The 13,428-nt window shown below is 44.5% G+C and overlaps 1 long non-coding RNA gene across 2 annotated transcripts; it reads left to right on the plus strand.

Annotated features, from left to right (window-relative positions):
- The first annotated feature begins 3,282 nt into the window (after window positions 1–3,282).
- LOC125167468 (uncharacterized) lies at window positions 3,283–8,248 on the plus strand. Of its 2 annotated transcripts, none has more exons than XR_007152796.1 (3): window positions 3,283–3,350; window positions 6,769–6,875; window positions 7,707–8,248. It is a non-coding gene; the product is annotated as an uncharacterized LOC125167468 (long non-coding RNA). The 2 variants fall into 2 exon arrangements; XR_007152804.1 differs by lacking the exon at window positions 3,283–3,350 and adding an exon at window positions 4,858–5,540.
- Window positions 8,249–13,428: the final 5,180 nt, after the last annotated feature.

A 13,428-nucleotide genomic window follows, 5' to 3' on the forward strand; every position in this document is an offset into this window, starting at 1 on the left:
TCTGCCTCATTTCTCCACCCCTCTTTTTAAAAGAATTCCTCAAAATCGTTTTATATTCTCATGGTCTTTAATTTCTCTTCTGTTTCCTCTTAAGAAGGTTTTTGTCCCATCATTCCACTAATTGTGCTCACTAATGTCACCCATGACCTCTGTGGTGAAATCCAACGGGCAATTCTAATTCATCGTATTACTTACATATCGGAAGCATTTGAAACTGTAGACCACTTCCTCCTTTTTGAAATGCTTTTTAAAACTTAGTTCCCATGGGGCGCCTGGGTGGCGCAGTCGGTTAAGCGTCCGACTTCAGCCAGGTCACGATCTTGCGGTCCGTGAGTTCGAGCCCTGCGTCGGGCTCTGGGCTGATGGCTCAGAGCCTGGAGCCTGCTTCCGATTCTGTGTCTCCCTCTCTCTCTGCCCCTCCCCCGTTCATGCTCTGTCTCTCTCTGTCCCAAAAAATAAATAAACGTTGAAAAAAAAAGTTTAAAACTTAGTTCCCAGTGTTCTACATTATGATTTTTCTCCTATTTCATAGAGCTCCTCTTCTCAGTGTTTTTTTGCTATCCTCCTTATCCTCTGATTTCTTTAAAGTTGGGGTGCCCAGAGGTCAGGTCTTGGGCCTCTTTTGTCTAACTTAATCCTTTGGGATTCTCATGTGGTCTCAATGGCTTTAAATGCCACTGACATGCTGAAAACGACCTTGGGAATAAATAAATGAATGAATGACTTTATTTTATCCTTATGCTTCAGCTGTATTAATTCAGTTAATACAACTACGCTATAAGCCAGGGGACAGAAAACTTTTTCTGTAAAAGGCCAAATAGGTTATTTTAGGCTCTGTGGTCCTCTTAAGGTTTTGTCACATGTTCTGTGAGTTCAGGTTTTTTGTTTTTTTTGTGTGTGTGTTTTGCAACCTTTAAATATGTAAAACCATTCTTAGTTCACATTAAAAAAAACAAACAAAAACGGGCTGTGGGCCAGATTTGGTTTGAGGATTGTAGTGTGTTAACCCTTGATATAAGCTATTATACAGTAGTTGTATTATCCCCACTTTACAGATGGAGAAACTGAGGTACAAAGAGCCTAAATAACTTGTCCAAGCTCACCAGCTGGTGATGAAACCAGGGTTCCAGTAAGCAATGATGGCTCCGGAGACTGTGTGCTTATTCACTACACTACAGTTTCTAGAAAGTGAAACATGTATGTCTGCAAAAAGATAAGCTAACAAAATGCTAGTGATTTATGCCCAGAACCTGCAAAAGTCTCAGGAACAGGAGACACCAGTTACTCTGAAGATAGGATACAGGAGATTGTTTAAGAGTCTACAAAAGAGGGACGCCTGGTGGCCCAGTCAGAAGAGCATGCAACTCTTGATCTGTGGGGGTCATGAGTTCGAGCCCCATTTTGGGTGTAAAAATGACAATAATTAAAATAATTAAAGTCTACAAAAGAAGTCATTTAGCCCTTTGCAAAATCCTCTCCTCAATCTATGCAGCCTTTCCCTACGCCTGTAGAAGTCTGGGGGTTTAGTGGAGGGTGAGACTGAAAGACCTGGGACTCAGAAACCAGGCATAACTGAGGCAGGAGCGAAAGGCTTTTCTGGAAACAGGATTGAAAGCGAGAGTCCTGGTCTTTGGTGCCCAGGATGCTTGAGACCAGGCTTCTAGCCTATCTGGCAGAAGATCTGAGGATTCCTCCTGGGAAACAACCATCCCAAGACAAAAGACAGATACCTACAGTCGCTGACATCACAATCTATAGTGAACATATACCGAACTCCGAAAGTCAGGAAACTTACCCACACCCACAGAGCTTCCTCTCAGGTGCTTTTACATTTTTGAGAAAGATGGACTAAACATTTGAGGAAAGCTTCAACGAAATATGGAGATCAAAATGAAGAAGGTGGAAGAAAAAGCCACAGTGTAGGAAGCAAAAAACAAAACAAAAACCTTAAAAAAAATTAGAACACTCAAAAAAGACTAAAAAATTTACAATAGCAGAAATAAAATATTCAGTAGGAAAACTGGATAACAAGGTTGAGAAAAATTTCATAAAGCCAAGAAAAAAATGAAAAAAGGGAAAGTGTGAGAAAGGAAAATATATTGCCTCTCATCTCTAAATGCTATTGGAGCTGAACCCCATGAACACTCACTTTGCCCATGTAACAATGTCGAGCCTTGTCAGTAGAGGGCACTGGAGGACATTGCAAGAGGAAGGAGCTTCTGGATTTCAGGCTTTGGTTTTCTTGTTTTCAGTGCTCAGAGTGCAACAGATTGTCAGTGGGCAGCTTCCCAGAGGTTCAAACCAGGGGGTCCAACATCAAACAACTAGATGTTTCAGAAAGAAAACAGAGAAAGTGCAGGTGTGGAAAATGGCAGAGATATAATATGGGAAAAGTTCCCAGAATTAGAGAACAGGATTACCCATATTGAAAAGGCACAGAATGGCCAGAGAGATTAATTTAAAATGACTCAGACCAAGACACATCATTGTGAAATTTCAAAAATCTATATAGGAAAAAAGGATCCTATAACGCTTCCGCAGAGGAAGAAAAACAATCCAAAAAACGGATCACGTACAAAAGATCAGGAATCAGAATGTCATCAGGATTTTTTTTTTAATTAAAAAAAAATTTTTTTTAACATTTATTTATTTTTAAGACAGAGAGAGACAGAGCATGAACGGGGGAGGGGCAGAGAGAGAGGGAGACACAGAATCGGAAGCAGGCTCCAGGCTCCGAGCCATCAGCCCAAAGCCTGACGCGGGGCTCGAACTCACGGGCCGCGAGATCGTGACCTGAGCCGAAGTCGGACGCTCAACCGACTGAGCCACCCAGGCGCCCCTCATCAGGATTTTTAACAGCAGTGCTGGAAGTTAGAAAATAATGGTGCAATGCCTTTAAAATTCTGAGGGAGAGTGAGTTTAGAATTCTGTAACTAGCCAAACTATCAGGTACTGTAAGGACATTTTCAGGATGCATGTTCTCAGAAAGTTTACCTCTTAGGTAGCTGTCAAGAAGTGACACTTCTACTAAAATGAGATTATAAATGGAGAAAGAGGGAAGATATGGATCCAGGAAATAGGAGACCAACCTAGATGGGAGGCAATGAAGCATGGTGAAGGGGGTTTCCGATTACCTATGTCTCAGAAACATGGTGTGCTGTTTGTCATTATATTACATCTCAGCTCTATACCCACCCGTCTTTGCCCTCCTTTGTGATATTGGAGCTGGACTCTATGATTTCTTTTGCTGATGTCACAATGTCAAACCTCGTCAGTAAGAGGCACTGGTGGACACTGAAAGAGGAAGGGGCTTCTCTTGGGTTTCAGGATTTGGTTTCCTTGTGTTCATGGTAAGGCTGCCCAACAGATTCTCAGTAGGAAGCTTCCCAGTGAGATTCACCGGCACCTCAGTGGTGGGTTCCTGGGTATTAGCCCAGCCTCAGCACCTCATCACACTTCTCTGCCACAACCACACCCTGTCCACCTTGGGGAGAGGGCTTTTCTGAGCGGGCCCTTCCGTGGGCACTCCCCTTCCATCCTGGAAATATTAGTTTCTCTGTACACCTGATATTTCTATATTCTTTAGGGTTCTCTGTATCTCAGGTATTTCCCTGGTTGCTAATCATTCTTCCTGTTAGAGTTTCTCTGTTCGTATTACTGGTATGGTTTCTGTCTCCCAGCTGGACCCCGATTGGCACATATAGTACTATCAATGTATTTTATCAAAATGTGTGATGTAGTTGTATTGGCACAACGGTAGAGGGGAGATAGCTATAGTTACAAGAAGGGTGTGTGCAATAGGAGAGTCAGCTTTTCTATGATGGAGGGGTGGTGGTTAGCAGATTACATTAAAGAGTTAAAAACGGGGGCGCCTGGGTGGCTCAGTCAGTTAAGCGTCCGACTTCGGCTCAGGTCACGATCTCGCGGTCCATGAGTTCGAGCCCCGCGTCGGGCTCTGGGCTGACGGCTCAGAGCCTGGAGCCTGTTTCAGATTCTGTGTCTCCCTCTCTCTCTGACCCTCCCCTGTTCATGCTGTGTCTCTCTCTGTCTCAAAAATAAATAAACGTTAAAAAATTTTTTTTTAAGTTAAAAACAAAAAAATACACTACAAGTGCATTTAGAAATATGGCTGAAACGACCAGAAAATGGAGCTTAACGACATGAAAGTTATTCCCTTTGGAGAGCAACAGGATGGCAGACGGGAGACTGCTAGTTTTCGTTATACGGCTTTCAGTACTGCTCCATTTTTAAATTATTTAAATGTGTTACTTAAACATTTTAAATTTACTCACAATAGCCAAAAGGTGGAAACTCTCCAATTGTCTGTCGACAGATGAATGGATAAAAAAAATGTAATCTACAGATACAAAGGAATATTATTCAACCTTAAAAGGAAAAGCAAAATACTGACACATGCTATAACATGGATGAGCCTTGAAAACGTTATGGTGGAACAAACCAGACACAGAAAGGCAAATATCGTGGGATTCCACTTATATGAAGTACCTAGAATAGGCAAATTCATAGAGACAGAAAGTAGAATGGGGGTTGCCAGGGGACGGGGGCGGGGGCGGGGGGAGAGGAGGGCAGGGGATTACTGTTTAACGGGTACAGAGTTCCAGCTTGGAAAGGTGGAGAAGTTCTGAAAATGGACAGTGGCGATGGTTGCGCATCTACGCGAATGGACTTAATGCCACTGAACTGCACATTTAAAAATGGTTAAAACGGTAAACTTCATGATGTCTATTTTATCATATCAAGAAAGTTTCAATTTCATAAAATTGGTACGTTCAAGATATGGGAACATGTCTTGAAGAGGCAGAACATTAATTCATACCTGATGACTTGGAATATTAACACCTCTGAGGAGAAAATTACACGCTGGTTTGAGAATGAGGGATTTTGGGAATTTTATTCAATCGTCCACCATGCAAAGTTATCTCGTCTCTGTCTTCCATACTAAATGGCCGCCCCCTTGTTTCTTTCACCTCAGTCATCATTTCACTCCTGAGAAAAACGCGTGTATCGAAGAGCCGTGTTCAACATGGCGGTCCATGACGTGCTGAACGGGCACTTCCGCCTCTTTCCAGAACTACTGAAAGACCCACGACGGTTTCGGGCCTGCCAGGCACTGGGGAACCAGAGATGAATAGTATTCCCTCAAAATATTCCTCATAATCTAACAGGACGGGCCAGGAGAAAGAAGGGCCCGCGACGCAACGTGAGAGAAGAGCAGGGAACGCGCGGCACCGGGCCGCAGTCGGGCCTTCCGAGGTGAAAGGGAGCCTGTCCTGCGGCCGCGCGAGCCAGGCAGGGAGACGCGGCCTCGTGGGTGCGTCAGGCCTGAGCCGCCTGGAGCGCCCCGTCCCTCGCTCTGCCTCGAGCCCGTCGCGGCCGCAGAGCAGCCGATCCCGACACTGCACTTCCGGGCCCGCCGGCTCCCGTGCACGAGGGCTGTGAAACGCTGACCCTCGGGTCCCGACCGCGGCGGAAGGCTGTGGGGAGTCTGTCTCCGGAAGCGTTCAAAACGGAGTCACAGGGTCAGCGGCGGGGCCTGGGCCAAGAGGGGCGAAGCGTCACGCGGGCGCCGGAGGGCGTGTGCGCCCGGGGACCGAGGGAAGGGAGCCCCGGCCCCGGGCCGGCCTCGCGCTCCGACCTCTGGCGGCGGCTGCACTCGAGGAAGAGACGGGCGGAGGGCTGCCTCTCCCGCCCGCCGGCGGGGGGCGGGGGGCGGGCCGTGGCGCTGGCCCCGGAAACGGAGCCGGCGTGCGAGTCAGGCGAGCAGCGCCGGGTGGCTTCACGCTCTGGCACCCCTTTAAAATAACGCTCTTCGAACAGGATTGAATAGCGACGCTGCCCTGGGAGTGCTGGTGGGTGGGAAGGAGGCCGGGAGGAAGGACTCGGCCGGCCTCTCGCCAAGGGTCCTGCGGGAGTCCGCTCGGGCCTGCGATTCACACACCCCACTCGGCAGGCAAGGGGTCACCTGGAGGCGGCCTCCTCCGGAGGAGGCAGTTTGGGGGCCATCTGTTGTGGTTTGGGTATGTCCTTGGGGGGTCGCCTCAAGGCGATCCAACGGCTGACCAAAGCCCATCCTCCCACCACCCTTGCTGCTCTTGCTGAGAGGCGGTCTGCAAACACCAGTTCTCTGTGTGGTCGTGTAAGCAGAGAGAGAGTTAGGGTCCCCCCCCCCCAAAAAAAAAAAAAAAGACAGACTTAGCTTTTTGGTGATACAAGAAGAAGGCATTTTAGGCCCCGGGCATCTCGTGAAAGAACGTAAGAATAAATAGCCCCTATCGGGCCAGGAGAAACCCTAATCACGTCGGGGACAAGAAATCGGTGGTAAAACTCCCAGTGCTGATTCCAAAGTGGAGACTGACCTGACGCACATCCTTGAGTTATCTCCGCAAGATCTAAACCCCCGTGAGCACTCAGATAACAGAGCGACTGGAGCCAGAGACTCGTTGACATTGACCCTTGCTGGCCCTCCTGACTTTGACCTGTATTCTCTCACCTTGGGATGACTTCCATGCCCCCCCCTCCCCGCACCGCCCCCTCCGTGAATATGTATGCCCCTTAGCCTAAAACTTCCCCTGTTTTTTTGTTGGAGGAGACACTGCTTCGGGAAAGATCCCTGGGGCTTTCCTTTACTTGTTGCAAGTAAAACCCTTCCTTTTCCGATTCTTTGGCCTGGTTGTGTCTCTCGGCCTGACACTCACCAAGCACCAAATGCAGCTTCCGGTAACAGTTACATTTCTGGTCATGTTTTAGTGCCCTTTACTGGACTGGCATCCCAACAAGAGGCCACCTGGCCTACCTCGTCTCCAGTTCTAGTGGTGAGGATGGGCCGTGCGGCAGGCCTCGATGTCTGGCTCATGGTAAGTAGTTGGTAAGAGCAATTATTATTATTATTATTATTATTAATTATTGGAAGTTGACTAGGCTTACAAAATTCTTCAGTTGAAAAGCAAGAGTAAGGGCATCTGGGGGGCTCAGTTGGTTAAGCGTCCGACCTCGGCTCGGGTCATGATCTCACGGTTCGTGGGTTCAAGCCCCGCACTGGGCTCTGTACTGACAACTCAGAGCCTGGAGCCGGCTTCGGATTCTGTGTCTCCCTCTCTCTCTGCCCCTCCCCCTCTCATGCTCTGTCTCTCTGCCCCTGTCCCCCCCCCCCCCCCCGCCAAAAATAAACATTAAAAAAGAAAGAAAGAAAAGCAAGAGTAAAACCATGTCCATTTTTTCTGAACCTGAAGGAAAAGGATCTATATTTAAGTGTTATCTGTTGTCACCTGAGCCCAGCCGGGTATACTTGAATTTGTTCCTTTGGGTAAGAAAACAGCATGTGTTGACTTACGTTGGTGGGTAATTCAAAGAGCTTCAGATCTTCACATCTTGAATAGCTTGTATGTGTTGGTCAGGCATCACGTACAACTATTTTTTTCCTCAAGGTGTACACGAAGGAGAGTTTTCTCTTTGGCAGCGTGTGTGGGATTGCTCTGTTTGAGGGACGTTTCAGCTAGTGATGAGGACGAGCGTCACTAAAGAAAGAATTGCATTTATTTTATAACTGAAGTCTCTGTGGTAGCTTCGTAGAAGCCCTCAAGACCTAGCCGAGTTTTTTTCAAAGCTTTTTCTATGAAAAACCACGCCATCTGAAAGAAGAGGTAATTGTTTAAATTTCCTTCTTCTTTCTTCTTCTCTCCCCCCAGTCTGATGATGTTGACCAGAAGCTTCTCCATCCTACTGAATTAAATGTCTGAGACCGTCATGTGGTCAAGCTTTCAGCTAATACACAACAAAGAACTGCAGGCCACGCACTGACACTGTGTAATGAAAGGCTGATGGAAACGCATTCTGGGAACTGCAGGAAGTCGAGGACATGAAGGAAAAAGACATTAAAGACTTTCTGTGTCAGAGATAGTAGAAAATGATTGATTACCTTTTAGAGGTAGGATTCTTGCATAACGGCTTTCTGGACAATTCATATTCTTCTGGGTAAAATACTCTGCTTTGGACTTTTTAATTGTGGGGATCAGATTATTTTGTAAGAGCAGTAAAGAATATTAAATTGTAACCAGGAGGGAGAAACATCTTAACACAACAAATAGATCTGAAATTTGATCTTTTAGCGTGTGATTTCCCCTATCTGGTCCTTATCTGTGTATTCATATTCTTTGTATATAAATACAATTATGTTTATATTCCACATTTTCATTGAAATATGTGTTTTTATATAGTTCCTTTGATGGGTTTTCATTATGTACAATATTGCTGTAGTTACACACTTAAAAATGTTTTTAAGCATAAGGTCATTGGGAAGAGGCTGCCATTCTGTTTTACTTGTTGCTGTTGTCAAGGTGAATTTCATATTTATTAAGGCCCACCAATGAAATTCATGTCTGTGCTAGTCTTTGAAATAAGTTAAAAGATACAAAAAACTTAACCCCCCAAAGACTTTTGTGGATCTTTTCTCCAGAAATGGCAAAAACAATACTCTTCTCTCATTAATGCTTATGTATTTGATCAACACTCTTAATTGGATACACACAATGGGCAAGTCAGTTTCTGCCCTCGGTGAGTTCATTATCTACAGGAGAGGTAACTGACTGTCTTATAGTGATGTGTCTCAAATACCGTGCTTTCACTCATATGTGGAATTGAAGAAACAAAACAAATGAGCAAAGGAAGAGAGAGAGAGAGAGAGAGAGTGCAAGTCAGGGAGGGGCCGAGAGAGAGGGAGAGAGAGAATCTGAATCAGGCTCCAGGGCTGTCAACATAGAGCCTAATGTGGGGCTTGATCTCATGAACTGCGAGATCATGTCCTGAGAGTCGGACACTTAACCAACTGAGCCATCCAGGCACCCCTAGACAGAAGACATTTTAGTATCAGAGATATATAAAAGCAGTCACTAAAGAAAGGACCCCTAGGCATGTCAGAAGAATAACGAGTGGTCCACATTTGTTGAAGTGTAGAGTTCACATGGGGAAATGGTGCTGAAAAAGCCAACAACAGTGTGGCTCTGGGTTATGGAGGGTCCTGAGGATTTGTCTAAATGAAAAGCCACAGATTGGTTTTCAGTAGGTAAATGACTTCAACATGCAGCTTTAAAATGTTAATCTGGGTGGTTTCGCTCAAGATGGGCTGAACAGGGGCCAGTCTGCAGGCAGAGAATACAGTTAAATGGCCAGGAAATGAGTGGCAGAAATAGAAGGTGAGGGTTGCCAGGCAGAGGAGCTGGGAACAGAAGAATGAATACGATTTGGATTGAAGAAGAGGGAGAAATAAACGATTATTCTGGGGTTTTGAGTTTGGGATGGTGAAAGATGCCACAAACTGAAAGGACCCTTAGGACCCTTAAGACCCTTAGTACTCAGTTTGAGGCAGTTCCTAAATCCAGCTTTGGACATGTTGAGTTTGGGGTCTAGATGAAATATTGAAGCTCAAGCGAAAGGCAGGAAGAGACGGGGGTTGATCACAAAGACATACAGACCTAGAAATGAATGAGATCTCAAAAGGGGAACTGTATACACGGAAAGGAACAAAGGACAGAAATTTGGGGAATGACCATATTTAAGGTTAATAGAAAGAGACTATAGGCACAACCAGGAGCCTGGCAGTCAGTAAATACATTGCTGTAAGGCAGGGGTGGGGATTAAAAAAGATGGGGATGTCTAGGATGTCAGAAGCACTGGGGCAAACACAGATGTTGAATTAAAAACACAGACTAGATACTTGAAAAAGTTCCACTGCCCCCTCCAGAGAATTTTGCTGGTGAAAAGGAAGAGGAGATATTGGAGCTCGGTTTCCCTTCTGAGGCTGCCCTGGAAGTAGGCACTTCAGTTGTCAGAGGGTGATTCATCCTGACTCATATTCCCTGTAGAAGAATCCGAGAGGTGGGGTCGGACTTCAGCGGCGCCCCCGCCCCCCTTGGGTTCCCAGCCCTCTGCGCACTTTTGCCTTCTGCCTGTCATCTGAAGAGCTGAAAGGTTCCACTGGCCACTTCTCATCACAACACAGGCTAGGAACACATTCAGCACACCTGTAGAACTGGAAGATGCACCCGTGACTGAAGAAATTTAACAGGAATTGAATTAAAAAAAAATTCAAATGGTAACATCTGAGCCAAAAGAAAAAGGGAGAAAACCCTATGTTTGGCCTCTTCCAGCTAGTGGTTTTTACTGGCCGGTATACCGAATCCATTTGCATCTGGAGATTAGCAGAACTTCCCTCTTCTCCACCCTCATCCCAAACAGCAGCCCACATTGGACAACCCAAATCCAAAATGCCACATGCCCCAGAAGTCCGAGCCCAGTGACAGATTCGAAGAATTGCAGAGTAGGAAAGACTTCAGAGATAAGTAGTAGGTTGTGAACTACTGCCTGGTGGTCGAATCCTGCCATGGCCCTTTTGGGTAAAGTTTTATTGGTACACAGCCACACCCATTGGGTCCCATAGTATCTATGGGTGCTTTCTCGCAACAGTGGCAGAATTGAGCCGCTGCATAGAGATCGTCTGGCTGGCAAAATCTAAAGTGTTTACTGTTTAGCTCTGTACAGAAAGTTTGACGAACGCTGGATTATAGGGCTGGCTACCTAGCTAGCTGTGCTCTCATTGTGAGCGGACAGACCTCTCTCTTTCAACCTGGGAAAATTGTGATGCTTCTAAAAAGCACCAGGAACACTTTTTGGAAGTCAGAGTTTTCCATCAAGTGGCTTTGGCTAGATTCCAGATAGTTTCTATTCATCCGGCGGTAGAGCTGGACTGGGGCACATGGCATAAAAACAATTCTCAGACCTCACTTTTGTTTCTGCTCAATCCCTTGTCCTTTTAACCAGCACAATAAAAGTGCTTCAATAAGCAGGGTCAAGTAGGATATACCAGAGAGAAATGTGAACACGAGATTACAGGCTGTGATTAGAGGCTCCGACGTGTGCTGAATGCCCTTCAATCACATGGTCCGAACTAAGGCCACCATTTATTATCAAACAAACTGCCCAGCTCTTGGAGGCATGGAATAGATGACAACTGCATTTTAAAATGTTTTGTGCAAGTAAATGAATAGTCATTTTGGAAAACAGGGAAGCAAAGTTTCAAAACAGCTGAAAATGTTTTCAAATGTCCATATTTTTGTCTTCTTGGGGATTTTGGTTCTTCTAGTTCTCAAGCGGCATGTGAAATGATGCTCTCACACCAGTTCGCAAGCACCAGGGTCTTTTGGTTTTGGACAGATGGAAAAATGAAAGCCCGTTAACTTTTGGGGATTAAGTTCACCGAACTATTCTGAATTTACTTGAATAAAGTCAGGAGAAGTCCTCCCATGTGGTGAGACGTGTGTGCTCCTGGGCTGCCGAGAGGGGAATAATTCGTTATGGTGTTTTGGGGAAGCAGTTTGACAATATGAATCAAAAATCTTTTTTTTTTACTTTAAACAAGTAATATTTTATGAGCACATATTAATTTTATAATTTTTATTCGTTTTATTTTATTATCATTATTTTTTTCATCAGGATAAATGTACTCTTTAGTTCCCACCCTTTATTTCACCCATCCCCCCACCCACCACCCCTCTGGTAACCCTCAGTTTGTTCTCAACAGTTAAGAGTCTGTTTCTTGAGTTGTTTCTCTCTCTCTGTTTTCCTTTGCTCATTTGTTTTGTTTCTTCAATTCCACATATGAGTGAAAGCATGGTATTTGTCTTTCTCTGACTGACTTATTTCTCTTAGCATTATATTCTCTAGCTCTATCCATGTTGTTGCAAACGGCAAGATTACATTCTTTTTAAGGCCGAATAATATTCCATCATATATACATACCACATCTTCTTTATTCATTCTTCTACTGATCAACACTTGGCTGCTTCCATAATTTGGCTATTGTAAACAATGCTGCAATAAACATAAGGGTGCGTGTATTCTTTGGAATTAGTGTTTTTATATTTTGGGGGGTAAACAACCAGTAGTGCAATTACTGGGTCATAGGGTAGTTCTATTTTTAGTTTTTTGAGGGCCTCCATACTGTTTTCCAGAGTGGCTGCACCAGTTTGCATTCCTACCAACAGTGCAAAAGGATTCCTTTTTCTCCACATCCTCACCAACACGTGCTGTTTCTTGTGTTTTTGATTTTAGCCATTCTGACAGGTGTGAGGTGGTATCTCATTGTAGTTTTGATTTGTATTTCCCTGATGGTTAGTGATGTTGAGCATTTTTTCATGTGTCTGTTGGCCATCTGGATGTCTTCTATGAATCAAAAAGTCATAATCAAGTTTATATCCATCAACCCAGCAATCCCACTTCTAGGAATTTGTCCTAAAGAAATAGTGGTGTGGGGGCACCTGGGTGGCTCAGACGGTTAAGCGTCAGACTCTTGATTTCAGTCCAGATCATGATCTCATGGTTTCGTGAGTTTGAGCCCTGAGTCGGGCTCTGCTGATGGCACAGAACCTGCTTAGGATTCTATGTCTTCCTCTCTCTCTGCCCCTCCCCTGCTCATGCTCTTGCTCTTTCTCTCAAAAACAAATTTTTAAAAAAGTAAAAAAAATAAAGAAAAAAATAGTGATGTGGAAGATATTTACATATAATATGCATTCTTTAAAATAAACAAAAATTGGAAATAATTTAAATGTCCAACAATTAGATTCTACTTAAACAAATTGTCATACATTTATTTATATGGTGGAATATCATGGAACCTTAAAATTAGGGTTTTGAAGAAAATGCATTAACATGGAGAAATGTTCATAATATATTAAGAAAAAAAGTATTTTTTTTGTTTTAATGTTTATTTATATTTGAGAAAGAGAGAGAGACAGAGACAGAGCACCAGCAGGGGAGGGGCAGAGAGCGAGGGAGACACAGAGTCTGAAGCAGGCTCCGGGCTCTGAGCTGTCAGCACAGAGCCCGACGCGGGGCTCAAACTCATGGACCGTGAGATCATGACCTGAGCTGAAGTTGGATGCTCAACCAACTGAGCCACCCAGGCACCCCCCAAAAAAACCATTAATGAATGTTAACAAAGTTTATCTCTAGGTAGTGAGATTTAAAAATTTATTTTTATTTTTTACATGTATTTATTTTTGAGAGACAGAGTGTGAATGGGGGAGGGGCAGAGAGAGAAGGAGACACAGAATCTGAAGCAGGCTCTAGGCTCTGAGCTGTCAGCACAGAGCCCAGAGCGGGGCTCAAACCCACGAACTGTGAGATCATGACCTGAGCTGAAGTTGGACACTCAACCAACTGAGCCACCCAGGCGCCCCTAGGTAGTGAGATTTTAAATGTCTTTTATATTTGTCTTAATGCTTTGGTGTTTGTACTTTCAGTATAATGTGAAGATTTTTTTTTTTTTTTTTGGACTTGGGATTTATTGGGATTTTGATCTACGGATCAGATCTTTCATTAATTCTGGCAAATTCTTAGCTGTAATCTTTTCAGTTA

Source organism: Prionailurus viverrinus, chromosome A1 (assembly GCF_022837055.1).
Source record: "Prionailurus viverrinus isolate Anna chromosome A1, UM_Priviv_1.0, whole genome shotgun sequence".
In the NCBI taxonomy this organism is placed as follows: Eukaryota; Metazoa; Chordata; class Mammalia; order Carnivora; family Felidae; genus Prionailurus; species Prionailurus viverrinus.